The sequence below is a fragment of the Phyllobates terribilis genome, unplaced genomic scaffold (genome assembly GCF_046119375.1).
Source record: "Phyllobates terribilis strain yellow unplaced genomic scaffold, ASM4611937v1 Scaffold_1__5_contigs__length_1240528914, whole genome shotgun sequence".
Taxonomy (NCBI): Eukaryota; Metazoa; Chordata; class Amphibia; order Anura; family Dendrobatidae; genus Phyllobates; species Phyllobates terribilis.
The window spans coordinates 148,012,684-148,027,758 of NW_027362761.1; positions in this window are offsets into that span (position 1 = coordinate 148,012,684).

Genomic DNA, 15,075 nt, shown 5'->3' on the forward strand with positions numbered 1-15,075 from the left:
GAGCTAGATGCAGATAAATATTGTATTGAATTTGCAACCTGGTGGAGGTTAGTATAGATGAACTAATAGAACAAGTCCCACACACTGCTACAAGCCGAAATATTTTTTCAGAGCTAGATGCAGATAAAAATTATATTGAATTTGCAACCTGGTGCAGGTTAGAATAGATGGACTAATAGAACAAGTCCCACACACTGCTACAAACCGAAATATTTTTTCAGAGCTAGATGCAGATAAAAATTGTATTGAATTTGCAACCTGGTGGAGGTTAGTATAGATGAACTAATAGAACAAGTTCCACACACTGCTACAAGCCGAAATATTTTTTCAGAGCTAGATGCAGATAAAAATTATATTGAATTTGCAGCCTGGTGGAGGTTAGAATAGATGGACTAATAGAACAAGTCCCACACACTGCTACAAGCCGAAATATTTTTTCAGAGCTAGATGCAGATAAAAATTATATTGAATTTGCAACCTGGTGGAGGTTAGTATAGATGGACTAATAGAACAAGTCCCACACACTGCTACAAGCCGAAATATTTTTTCAGAGCTAGATGCAGAAAAAAATTATATTGAATTTGCAACCTGGTGGAGGTTAGTATAGATGGACTAATAGAACAAGTCCCACACACTGCTACAAGCCGAAATATTTTTTCAGAGCTAGATGCAGATAAAAATTATATTGAATTTGCAACCTGGTTAAGGTTAGTATAGATGAATTAATAGAACAAGTTCCACACACTGCTACAAGCCAAAATATTTTTTCAGAGCTAGATGCAGATAAAAATTATATTGAATTTGCAACCTGGTGCAGGTTAGAATAGATGGCCTAATAGAACAAGTCCCACACACTGCTACAAGCCGAAATATTTTTTCAGAGCTAGATGCAGATAAAAATTATATTGAATTTGCATCCTGGTGGAGGTTAGTATAGATGGACTAATCGAACAAGTCCCACACACTGCTACAAGCCAAAATTTTTTTTCAGAGCTAGATGCAGATAAAAATTATTTTGAATTTGGAACCTGGTGGAGGTTAGTATAGATGAACTAATAGAACAAGTCCCACACACTGCTACAAGCCAAAATATTTTTTCAGAGCTAGATGCAGAAAAAAATTATATTGAATTTGCAACCTGGTGGAGGTTAGTATAGATGGACTAATAGAACAAGTCCCACACACTGCTACAAGCCGAAATATTTTTTCAGAGCTAGATGCAGATAAAAATTATATTGAATTTGCATCCTGGTGGAGGTTAGTATAGATGGACTAATAGAACAAGTCCCACACACTGCTACAAGCCAAAATATTTTTTCAGAGCTAGATGCAGATAAAAATTATATTGAATTTGCAACCTAGTGGAGGTTAGTATAGATGGACTAATAGAACAAGTCCCACACACTGCTACAAGCCGAAATATTTTTTCAGAGCTAGATGCAGATAAAAATTATATTGAATTTGCAACCTGGTGGAGGTTAGTATAGATGGACTAAAAGAACAAGTCACACACACTGCTACAAGCAGAAATATTTTTTCAGAGCTAGATGCAGATAAAAATTATATTGAATTTGCAACCTGGAGGAGGTTAGTATAGATGAATTAATAGAACAAGTTCCACACACTGCTACAAGCCAAAATATTTTTTCAGAGCTAGATGCAGATAAAAATTATATTGAATTTGCAACCTGGTGCAGGTTAGAATAGATGGCCTAATAGAACAAGTCCCACACACTGCTACAAGCCGAAATATTTTTTCAGAGCTACATGCAGATAAAAATTATATTGAATTTGCATCCTGGTGGAGGTTAGTATAGATGGACTAATAGAACAAGTCCCACACACTGCTACAAGCCAAAATTTTTTTTCAGAGCTAGATGCAGATAAAAATTATTTTGAATTTGGAACCTGGTGGAGGTTAGTATAGATGAACTAATAGAACAAGTCCCACACACTGCTACAAGCCAAAATATTTTTTCAGAGCTAGATGCAGAAAAAAATTATATTGAATTTGCAACCTGGTGGAGGTTAGTATAGATGGACTAATAGAACAAGTCCCACACACTGCTACAAGCCGAAATATTTTTTCAGAGCTAGATGCAGATAAAAATTATATTGAATTTGCATCCTGGTGGAGGTTAGTATAGATGGACTAATAGAACAAGTCCCACACACTGCTACAAGCCAAAATATTTTTTCAGAGCTAGATGCAGATAAAAATTATATTGAATTTGCAACCTAGTGGAGGTTAGTATAGATGGACTAATAGAACAAGTCCCACACACTGCTACAAGCCGAAATATTTTTTCAGAGCTAGATGCAGATAAAAATTATATTGAATTTGCAACCTGGTGGAGGTTAGTATAGATGGACTAAAAGAACAAGTCACACACACTGCTACAAGCAGAAGTATTTTTTCAGAGCTAGATGCAGATAAAAATTATATTGAATTTGGAACCTGGAGGAGGTTAGTATAGATGGACTAATTGAACAAGTCCCACACACTGCTACAAGCCAAAATATTTTTTCAGAGCTAGATGCAGATAAAAATTATATTGAATTTGCAACCTGGTGGAGGTTAGTATAGATGGACTAATAGAACAAGTCTCACACACTGCTACAAGCCGAAATATTTTTTCAGAGCTAGATGCAGAAAAAAATTATATTGAATTTGCAACCTGGTGGAGGTTAGTATAGATGGACTAATAGAACAAGTCCCACACACTGCTACAAGCCGAAATATTTTTTCAGAGCTAGATGCAGATAAAAATTGTATTGAATTTGCAACCTGGTGGAAGTTAGTATAGATGAACTAATAGAACAAGTCCCACACACTGCTACAAGCCGAAATATTTTTTCAGAGCTAGATGCAGATAAAAATTATATTGAATTTGCAACCTGGTGCAGGTTAGAATAGATGGACTAATAGAACAAGTCCCACACACTGCTACAAACCGAAATATTTTTTCAGAGCTAGATGCAGATAAAAATTGTATTGAATTTGCAACCTGGTGGAGGTTAGTATAGATGAACTAATAGAACAAGTTCCACACACTGCTACAAGCCGAAATATTTTTTCAGAGCTAGATGCAGATAAAGATTATATTGAATTTGCAGCCTGGTGGAGGTTAGAATAGATGGACTAATAGAACAAGTCCCACACACTGCTACAAGCCGAAATATTTTTTCAGAGCTAGATGCAGATAAAAATTATATTGAATTTGCAACCTGGTGGAGGTTAGTATAGATGGACTAATAGAACAAGTTCCACACACTGCTACAAGCCAAAATATTTTTTCAGAGCTAGATGCAGAAAAAAATTATATTGAATTTGCAACCTGGTGGAGGTTAGTATAGATGGACTAATAGAACAAGTCCCACACACTGCTACAAGCCAAAATATTTTTTCAGAGCTAGATGCAGATAAAAATTATATTGAATTTGCAACCTGGTGAAGGTTAGTATAGATGAATTAATAGAACAAGTTCCACACACTGCTACAAGCCAAAATATTTTTTCAGAGCTAGATGCAGATAAAAATTACATTGAATTTGCAACCTGGTGCAGGTTAGAATAGATGGCCTAATAGAACAAGTCCCACACACTGCTACAAGCCGAAATATTTTTTCAGAGCTAGATGCAGATAAAAATTATATTGAATTTGCATCCTGGTGGAGGTTAGTATAGATGGACTAATAGAACAAGTCCCACACACTGCTACAAGCCAAAATTTTTTTTCAGAGCTAGATGCAGATAAAAATTATTTTGAATTTGGAACCTGGTGGAGGTTAGTATAGATGAACTAATAGAACAAGTCCCACACACTGCTACAAGCCAAAATATTTTTTCAGAGCTAGATGCAGAAAAAAATTATATTGAATTTGCAACCTGGTGGAGGTTAGTATAGAAGGACTAATAGAACAAGTCCCACACACTGCTACAAGCCGAAATATTTTTTCAGAGCTAGATGCAGATAAAAATTATATTGAATTTGCATCCTGGTGGAGGTTAGTATAGATAGACTAATAGAACAAGTCCCACACACTGCTACAAGCCGAAATATTTTTTCAGAGCTAGATGCAGATAAAAATTATATTGAATTTGCAACCTAGTGGAGGTTAGTATAGATGAACTAAAAGAACAAGTCACACAAACTGCTACAAGCAGAAATATTTTTTCAGAGCTAGATGCAGATAAAAATTATATTGAATTTGGAACCTGGAGGAGGTTAGTATAGATGGACTAATTGAACAAGTCCCACACACTGCTACAAGCCGAAATATTTTTTCAGAGCTAGATGCAGATAAAAATTATATTGAATTTGCAACCTGATGGAGGTTAGTATAGATGGACTAATAGAACAAGTCTCACACACTGCTACAAGCCGAAATATTTTTTCAGAGCTAGATGCAGATAAAAATTATATTGAATTTGCAACCTGGTGGAGGTTAGTATAGATGGACTAATAGAAGAAGTCCCACACACTGCTACAAGCCGAAATATTTTTTCAGAGCTAAATGCAGAAAAAAATTATATTGAATTTGCAACCTGGTGGAGGTTAGTATAGATGGACTAATAGAACAAGTCCCACACACTGCTACAAGCCGAAATATTTTTTCAGAGCTAGATGCAGATAAAAATTGTATTGAATTTGCAACCTGGTGGAAGTTAGTATAGATGAACTAATAGAACAAGTCCCACACACTGCTACAAGCCAAAATATTTTTTCAGAGCTAGATGCAGATAAAAATTATATTGAATTTGCAACCTGGTGCAGGTTAGAATAGATGGCCTAATAGAACAAGTCCCACACACTGCTACAAGCCGAAATATTTTTTCAGAGCTAGATGCAGATAAAAATTGTATTGAATTTGCAACCTGGTGGAGGTTAGTATAGATGAACTAATAGAACAAGTTCCACACACTGCTACAAGCCGAAATATTTTTTCAGAGCTAGATGCAGATAAAAATTATATTGAATTTGCAACCTGGTGGAGATTAAAATAGATGGACTAATAGAAAAAGTCCCACACACTGCTACAAGCCGAAATATTTTTTCAAAGCTAGATGCAGATAAAAATTATATTGAATTTGCAACCTGGTGGAGGTTAGTATAGATGGACTAATAGAACAAGTCCCACACACTGCTACAAGCCGAAATATTTTTTCAGAGCTAGATGCAGATAAAAATTATATTGAATTTGCAACCTAGTTGAGGTTAGTATAGATGGACTAATTGAACAAGTCCCACACACTGCTACAAGCCAAAATATTTTTTCAGAGCTAGATGCAGATAAAAATTATATTGAATTTGCAACCTGGTGGAGGTTAGTATAGATGGACTAAAAGAACAAGTCACACACACTGCTACAAGCCGAAATATTTTTTCAGAGCTAGATGCAGATAAAAATTGTATTGAATTTCGAACCTGGTGAAGGTTAGTATAGATGAACTAATAGAACAAGTCCCACACACTGCTACAAGCCGAAATATTTTTTCAGAGCTAGATGCAGATAAAAATTATATTGAATTTGCAACCTGGTGGAGGTTAGTATAGATGGACTAATAGAACAAGTACCACACACTGCTACAAGCTGAAATATTGTTTCAGAGCTAGATGCAGAAAAAAATTATATTGAATTTGCAACCTGGTGGAGGTTAGTATAGATGGACTAATAGAACAAGTCCCACACACTGCTACAAGCCAAAATCTTTTTTTCAGAGCTATATGTAGATAAAAATTGTATTGAATTTGCAAACTGATGGAGGTTTGTATAGATGAACTAATAGAACAAGTCCCACACACTGCTACAAGCTGAAATATTTTTTCAGAGCTAGATGCAGATAAAAATTATATTGAATTTGCAACCTGGTGCAGGTTAGAATAGATGGACTAATAGAACAAGTCCCACACACTGCTACAAGCCGAAATATTTTTTCAGAGCTAGATGCAGATAAAAATTGTATTGAATTTGCAACCTGGTGGAGGTTAGTATAGATGAACTAATAGAACAAGTTCCACACACTGCTACAAGCCGAAATATTTTTTCAGAGCTAGATGCAGATAATAATTATATTGAATTTGCAACCTGGTGGAGGTTAGAATAGATGGACTAATAGAACAAGTCCCACACACTGCTACAAGCCGAAATATTTTTTCAGAGCTAGATGCAGATAAAAATTATATTGAATTTGCAACCTGGTGCAGGTTAGAAAAGATGGACTAATAGAACAAGTCCCACACACTGCTACAAGCCGAAATATTTTTTCAGAGCTAGATGCAGATAAAAATTGTATTGAATTTGCAACCTGGTGGAGGTTAGTATAGATGAACTAATAGAACAAGTTCCACACACTGCTACAAGCCGAAATATTTTTTCAGAGCTAGATGCAGATAAAAATTATATTGAATTTGCAACCTGGTGGAGGTTAGAATAGATGGACTAATAGAACAAGTCCCACACACTACTACAAGCTGAAATGTTTTTTCAGAGCTAGATGCAGATAAAAATTAAATTGAATTTGCAACCTGTTGGAGGTTAGTATAGATGCACTAATAGAACAAGTCCCACACACTGCTACATGCCGAAATATTTTTTCAGAGCTAGATGCAGATAAGAATTATATTGAATTTGCAACCTGGTGGAGGTTCGTATAGATGGACTAATAGAACAAGTCCCACACACTGCTACAAGCCGAAATTTTTTTTCAGAGCTAGATGCAGATAAAAATTATATTGAATTTGCAACCTGGTGGAGGTTAGTATAGATGGACTAATAGAACTAGTCACACACACTGCTACAAGCCGAAATATTTTTTCAGAGCTAGATGCAGATAAAAATTATATTGAATTTGCAACCTGGTGGAGGTTAGTATAGATGGACTAATAGAACAAGTCCCACACACTGCTACAAGCCGAAATATTTTTTCAGAGCTAGATGCAGATAAAAATTATATTGAATTTGCAACCTGGTGGAGGTTAGTATAGATGGACTAAAAGAACAAGTCACACGCACTGCTACAAACCGAAATATTTTTTCAGAGCTAGATGCAGATAAAAATTATATTGTATTTGGAACCTGGAGGAGGTTAGTATAGATGGACTAATTGAACAAGTCCCACACACTGCTACAAGCCGAAATATTTTTTCAGAGCTAGATGCAGAAAAATATTATTTTGAATTTGCAACCTGGTGGAGGTTAGTATAGATTTACTAATAGAACAAGTCCCACACACTGCTACAAGCCGAAATATTTTTTCAGAGCTAGATGCAGATAAAAATTATATTGAATTTGCATCCTGGTGGAGGTTAGTATAGATGGACTAATAGAACAAGTCCCACACATTGCTACAAGCCGAAATATTTTTTCAGAGCTAGATGCAGATAAAAATTGTATTGAATTTTCAACCTGGTGGAGGTTAGAATAGATGGACTAATAGAACAAGTCACACACACTGCTACAAGCCGAAATATTTTTTCAGAGCTAGATGCAGATAAAAATTATATTGAATTTGCAACCTGGTGGAGGTTAGTATAGATGGACTAATAGAACAAGTCCCACACACTGCTACATGCCGAAATATTTTTTCAGAGCTAGATGCAGATAAAAATTATATTGAATTTGCAACCTGGTGGAGGTTCGTATAGATGGACTAATAGAACAAGTCACACACACTGCTACAAGCCGAAATATTTTTTCAGAGCTAGATGCAGATAAAAATTATATTGAATTTGCAACCTGGTGGAGGTTATTATAGATGGACTAATAGAACAAGTCACACACACTGCTACAAGCCGAAATATTTTTTCAGAGCTAGATGCAGATAAAAATTATATTGAATTTGCAACCTGGTGGAGGTTAGTATAGATGGACTAATAGAACAAGTCCCACACACTGCTACATGCCCAAATATTTTTTCAGAGCTAGATGCAGATAAAAATTATATTGAATTTGCCACCTGGTGGAGGTTAGTATAGATGGACACATATAATGATGCTATCCCCAAAAGATTTTACTTCACTAGGTGCAGTAAAAATATTTGTATTCTATACACAGGTGGTGTAGCTTGCAACACAGATAGGCTTCTCCACTGACTAACACACACTGCAAGAGGACGAAAAGGATTTGCTTTGCTAGATTTAGCCAAATGCTGTGAAAAAAACTTGCACAGCACTGGCACAGACCTACCTGGCAAAAAGTGATAGGAACTGATGTAACCTAGCCCTGAAAAGGACTGCAATTACAATTAGTATTTACTCACAACATATCTATTTAAGAGCACAGACCTGCCTGATAAAAGTGATAGGAACTGATGTAACCTAGCCCTGAAAAGAACTGCAATTACAATTAGTCTTTACTCCCAACCTATCTATTTAAGAGCACAGACCTGCCTGATAAAAGTCATAGGAAATAATGTAACCTAGTCCTTAAAAGGACTGCAATCACAACTATTCCCTACTCCCAAGCTATCTGTAGATTTGTGCGAAAATTGGCTTGAAATTAACACGCAGCTGCAGCAGTGAGAAAATGATGGTGACGGGGAAAATGGCTGGGTCTTATAGGGCAAGGACATGTGACATACACTGCCAATGACAGATGCCCTTGCTTGTGTGAAAAAAAGCAGTTCGCTCTATGTGTGCGCTGCTGATAGGCTGACAGATTGCACCTCCCCACTGTAAATGCGGGAAAGAGAAAAAAAAATGGAGATCTTCATTATTTCTGCAGAGATCCATCCCCTGCTCCTCCCCCTGCCCTGCTGTACACTCAAACTGCGTATTAACATTAATTTTCAGCCTTACTGAGAAAAAATCCAGTTATGATTTTGGTGCACGAACAGTTATCGAACATAACCTCGAAAAGCCAAATTTTTTTCAAATTGTTCGTGTTCGCCGAATGGCTCGAACACCCCCAAAACAGCTCGAATTTGAGATTGGCGAACAGTTCAAGTTGAATACCGCTCATCTCTACTTGCAATGCCCCTTACAAGAGCCATGCAGTACAGCATATTAAAAAAATTATTCCCATAATTGGCGAGTGGGTCCCCCATTGTCTTTGCCTATGCCTTCCAAGCAAAAGCTGCCAAAAACTAGGATGGAGGAACTTGCAATGCCCCTTACAAGAGCTAGGCAGTACAGCATATTTAAAACATTATTCCCATTAATGGGGAGTGGGTCTCCCATAGTCTTTGCCTATGTCTTCCATGCAAAAGCTGCCAAAAATTAGGACGGAGGAACTTGCAATGCTGGCAACACGGACCTCGGTCACCCTGGTGGTATAGTGGTGGTGAAGGCTGAGGATAAGAAGAAGAGCAAAAAACAGTCGAAATGAGGAAGCGTATACCCATGTTTTGGTGTGAAACAGTGCATGGGAATACACCTCCCGAAATAACACATTGGATTTGACTTTATGTTACTCTGATGTCATGTGGTGGTGATGAGAAGTCTGGCCCAATCCAGCCCTTGTTCATTTTGATAAGGGTCAACTTGTCAGCATTGTCAGTTGACAGGCGAGTGTGCTTATCAGTTATAATTCCCCCAGTGGCACTAAAAACACGCTCCGATAACACGCTAGCGGCAGGGCAGGCCAGGACCTCCAAGGCGTACAGAGCGAGTTCATTCCAAGTGTCCAGCTTGGATACCCAATAATTAAAAGGCACAGAGGAATCACGGAGGATGCTGGTATGGTGGGCAATGTACTCCCTCACCATCTTTTGAAACTTTCCACTCCTTGTGAGAGTACCCCGCGCCTCAGGGCCTGTAAGCTGGGCGGGTCTCTGAAAACTGTCCCAAAGCATTGACAATGATGCCCTGCCACTGCTGGATTGGAGTTGCGTCTCTCTCGCCTGTACGCCTTGGTTGGGCAACGAACTGTGACCTCTGCCGCTAGCGTGTTCAGATGGGAATTTTTTTAACAGTTCTGCAGCAAGGGCCTTCTGGTACTGCCACATTTTTGTAGACTTCTCCACCTCAGGAATAAGAGAGTGAAAGATCTCCTTGTAGCGGGGGTCTAAAAGTGTCACCAACCAGTAATGACTGTCACCCAACATTTTGACAACGCGAGGGTCACGGTTAAGGCAGCGTAACATAAAGTCTGCCATGCGTGCCAGACTGGAAACGGTCAAGACTTCCGTGTCCTCACCAAGATGACGACTGGCTATGCTCTCCTCCTCCTTCTCCTCCTCCCCCCTGTCCTCAGGCCACCCACGCTGAACCGACGGTATGACAGTTGTACAGGTACTACCGTTGACAGCGCATGATACCAGCTCCTGTTCTTCCTCCTCCTCCTCCTCCTCTCCCTCATTGTCCCCCAATGCACATTGGGATGAGATGTGGATGGGCTGTGTGTAATCACCCGTTACGGCTTCTTGATCCATCTCATAATACTCTGGCTGCAATGCCTCCTCTTTAATTCTCTGCAGAGAGCATTGCAAAAGACAGACAAAGTTTGTCAAGATGCTACATATGTCAGATATTCAAGTCCACTCCTGAGGTCTTATGTGTGGAGTCTGACCTGAATATCGACAGCCTTGTTGCAGCTGGTACTCAACAACTGTTCTCTTCTGCTCACAAATCCTTTGCAACATGTGGAGGGTAGAGTTCCAACATGTGGGGACATCACACACCAATTGGTGTGCCGGATGCTGCAAATGCTGCAACACAGCAAGGGCGGCGGAAGCTGTAGCCGACTTCCGAAAATGAGATGACAGGCAGCGTACTTTGACAAGCAGATCTGGCAACTCGGGGTACGATTTAAGAAACCGCTGAACCACGAGGTTAAGCACATGAGCCAGGCATGGTACGTGTGTGATCTCGCCTCGCCTCAGAGCCGCCACCAGGTTACGGCCATTGTCACACACGACCATGCCTGGATGTATGTATAGCGGTCTCCGCCACAGATATGCCTGCTCTTTCACAGCTGTCCACAACTCACAAGCAGAGTGAGGTTTATCACCTAAGCTTATGAGTTTCAGCACAGCCTGTTTTCGCTTGGCTGAGGCAGTACAGCAGTACTTCCAGCTTGTAACTGATGTGGTGATACCTGAGATGGAGGCTGAACATGAGGAGGAGGAGGAGGATGATGCTCAGGAGCTGTACACTGTGGGGGCAACTCTGACTGACATATGGCCCGCAATCCTCGGTGTGGGGAGGATGTGTTCAGTCCCAAGGTCCGACTGGGTCCCAGCTTCCACTATGTCTACCCAGTGTGCCATCAGGGAGATGTACCATCCCTGGCCACAAGCACTTGTCCACGTGTTCGTTGTCAGGTGGACTCTCCCAGTAACTGCATTGTTGAGGGCATGGCAGATGTTTTGGGACACGTGCTTGTGTAGTGCGGGGATGGCACACCGGGCAAAATAGTGTTGGCTGGGAACCGAGTACCGAGGGATGGCCAACGCCATAAGGTTGCAGAAGGAATCGGTCTCCACCAGCCTAAAAGGCAGCATTTCCAACGCAAGCAGTCGTGAAATGTGCGAATTTAGGACTGAGGCCTGTGGGGCGTTGGCTGCGAATTTGCACTTTCATTCAAAGGTCTGGGATATGGACAATTGAACGCTGCGGTGGGACGAGGACATGGACATTGATGCTGTTTCTTGAGAAACTGCCATAACAAATGAAGACTGAGAGGAGGGGCATCTTTGCATGCAATATGGACAGGGGATTGCCTTGCACGCGCAACAGGGGATTCTCTTACACGCACAACAGCAGAAGAAGCAGTGGTGACCCCCGTTGACACTGGTCGAGGACCCTGGGGTTTGCCCCACAAAGTCGGGTGCTTTGCTGACATGTGCCTGATCATGCTGGTGGTGGTCAGGCTGGTAGCTTTGTCACCCCTGCTGATGCTGGCCTGGCAGGTGGTAAAAATGGCCTTTTTGGGGTTATCAGCAGAGTCTTTAAAAAAATTCCAGACTCTGGAAGACCTACCGGTTGTACTGGCAACGTCCCTCGTGTTGGTGTTACGGGGAACGGTTGCCTGCCTTCTGTCTGCGGCCTCCACACTGCTTCTTCCTGCATGTTGGGGTACTCTGCCTCCCTCCTCCTGTGTTCTGCTGGCCCCACTCTGCGTGTCCTCCTGCCACATTGGGTCAGTTACTAGATCATCCACCACCTCCTCCTCTTCCACTACCGCACCATGGTCCTCCTCCTCTCTTCATGGCAATTGTGTCTCGTCATCGTCCACCTCTTGTGACAAATTGCCAGCGTTGCCTTCCTGTGGCCGTGTCTGTTCAAATATTTGGCCATCGCTACATGGGATCTCCTCTATGACCACTTCAAGTTGAGCAGGCGAGGGGCCCAAATATGGAAATGGACCTGTGAACAGCTCTTCAGAGTGTCCAGCTGTGGGATTAGTTGCTGTCTCACTACACTTGGCATGGTGGGAGTGAGGAGCATCAGGGTGAGGAGGAGTATGCGGTCGAGACTCACGGCTACTAAGACTTGACCGTGTGGAAGAAAGACCGGAGGTGGTGGTGCCCAGGTGACTGGAAGTATTATCTGCTATCCAATTAATAACCTGTTCACACTGATCAGTTTGCAATAGTGGTGTTGTTGTGTGCTTCCATAGTAATTCGGTCAAGAACTGGGAGCGAGAAGATGTGGCTGTTGGTTGTGGCACATTTTCACCTTGGCCACGGCCCCGTCCTCTGCACGCACCATCACCAGAACGTCCAGTTCCACATTCCTTGCCACGCGCCTTGCCCATTGTAAATGAAGTAAAATAGCTTACACTCGCACTATCAATGGCAAAATAGTAATAAAAAGGATATTTGAACGTGGAAGAGGAAAACCACAGTTCTATTTCTCTGGCCTACACCAGAATCTCTTAAACAGATATAATTGTGTCTGAACAGTCAGCGAGAGACTCAAACTGTTTTTTTTTAAGGAAAAAAGGCAAAAAGGTGAATTACACCCAGATTTGAACCGTGGAAGAGGAAAACCACAGTTCTAGTTCTCTGGCCTACATCAGAATCTTTTAAACAGATATATTTGTGTCTGAACAGTCAGCGAGACACTCAAACTGTTGTTTTTATGGAAACAAGGCAAAAAGGTGGATTACACCCAGATTTGAACCGTGGAAGAGGAAAACCACAGTTCTATTTCTCTGGCCTACACAAAATCTTTTAAACAGATATATTTGTGTCTGAACAATCAGCGAGACACTCAAACTGTTTTTTTTTATCGAAAAAAGGCAAAAAGGTGGATTACACCCAGATTTGAACCGTGGAAGAGGAAAACCACAGTTCTATTTCTCTGGCCTACACCAGAATCTTTTAAACAGATATATTTGTGTCTGAACAGTCAGCGAGACACTCAAACTGTTTTTTTTTATGGAAACAAGGCAAAAAGGTGAATTACACCCAGATTTGAACCGTGGAGGAGGAAAACCACAGTTCTAGTCCTCTGGCCTACACCAGAATCTTTTAAATAGATATATTTGTGTCTGGACAGTCAGCGAGAAACTCAAACTGTTTTTTTTTAATGGAAAACAGGCAAAAAGGTGGATTACACCCAGATTTGAGCCGTGGAAGAGGAAAACCACAGTTCTATTTCTCTGGCCTACACCAGCATCTTTTAAACAGATATATTTGTGTCTGAACAGTCAGCGAGACACTCAAACTGTTTTTTTTTATGGAAAAAAGGCAAAAAGGTGGATTACTCCCAGATTTGAACCGTGGAAGAGGAAAACCACAGTTCTATTTCTCTGGCCTACGCCACAATTTCTTAAACAGATATATTTGTGTCTGAACAGTCAGCGAGACTCTCAAACTACTTTTTTTTATGGAAAACAGGCAAAAAGGTGCATAACACCCAGATTTGAACTGTGGAAGAGGAAAACCACAGTTCTAATTTCCTGGCGTATACCAGACTTTTTTAAATAGATATATTTGTGTCTGAGCAGTCAGCGAGACACTCAAACTGTTTTTTTTATGGAAAAAAGGCAAAAAAGTGGATAATACAGAGCCGTGGAACTGCAAAACCACAGTTCTAGTAATCTGGACGAAACCAGACTTTTTTAAACAGATATATTTGTGTCTGCACACTCATAGACACACTCAATTTTTTTTTTTTGGGGGGGGGAAATACCAAAAGGTTAATAAGATGGGTATATGTACAGTCTGACTGAGGAAAAAAAAAAAAAGAGGATTTAGATGAAAAAAAAAAGGATTTTTCCTGGCCCCTGAGACCTGGGGCTAAGTCTAGCAATTTGAGCAGCAGCAGCAAACAGGACTGTAATGCAGTGTTTGCTGGTATAACCACTGCATCTCCTTTACAGCCTGCCTGCCTGCCTGATATCTGGGATGGATATTAGTCCTCAGAAGGACTGTTTGTTTGATTTTGCAGGCTTTAGAGACCCTACACTACCTATTTCGCAGTATAAATCTCTCCCTAGCTCAGCAGCACTCTCCCTACACTGTCTGATCCGGAGCAACTGTGTCCAAGATGGCGGCGCCCGGTTTTAAATACTCGAGGTGACGCTGTGCGGCCAGTCAATCACTGTAATGCCAACAACCAACATGGCTGCGGCATTACAGTGACTGGCTGGCAATCCCTGCATGTTCATTGGCTCTGTAAAGAGCGCCAAACATGCAGGTCGGAGACCCAAGCTCCCGCCCGAGTAACCCGAAAATTCTCGGTGCTCTCTGAACATCCCGAGTAGTGAGATGCTCGGGCGAGTACCGAGCAGTGTCGAGCATGCTCGCTCAACACTAATTATCATCCAATTAAACTACTAGATGCTTGTGCTGGATTTGGAGCAGTCAAATCAGTTTTTAACATTTTCACTTTATCCTAAAGTACATTTGATTTAAAAGAAGATTTAAATGTCATGACTAAATTTATCCATATATGATACAAATTTAATTTTCACAGTGCACATTCATAATAATTAGTGCTACATTTATTTTTTTTAATATCATATTGTCTACTACTGTTGTGTTTCTTCATTACAAAAAGCACATATTACCTCTGTTTCCCACCCCCTTTGAGGCAATCTCACACGCAAAACCCGCCCACATGCTCTCTCACGATCACATGACCCAGCCGCTCACGTGGCCATCCTCTATCACCAATTTTTC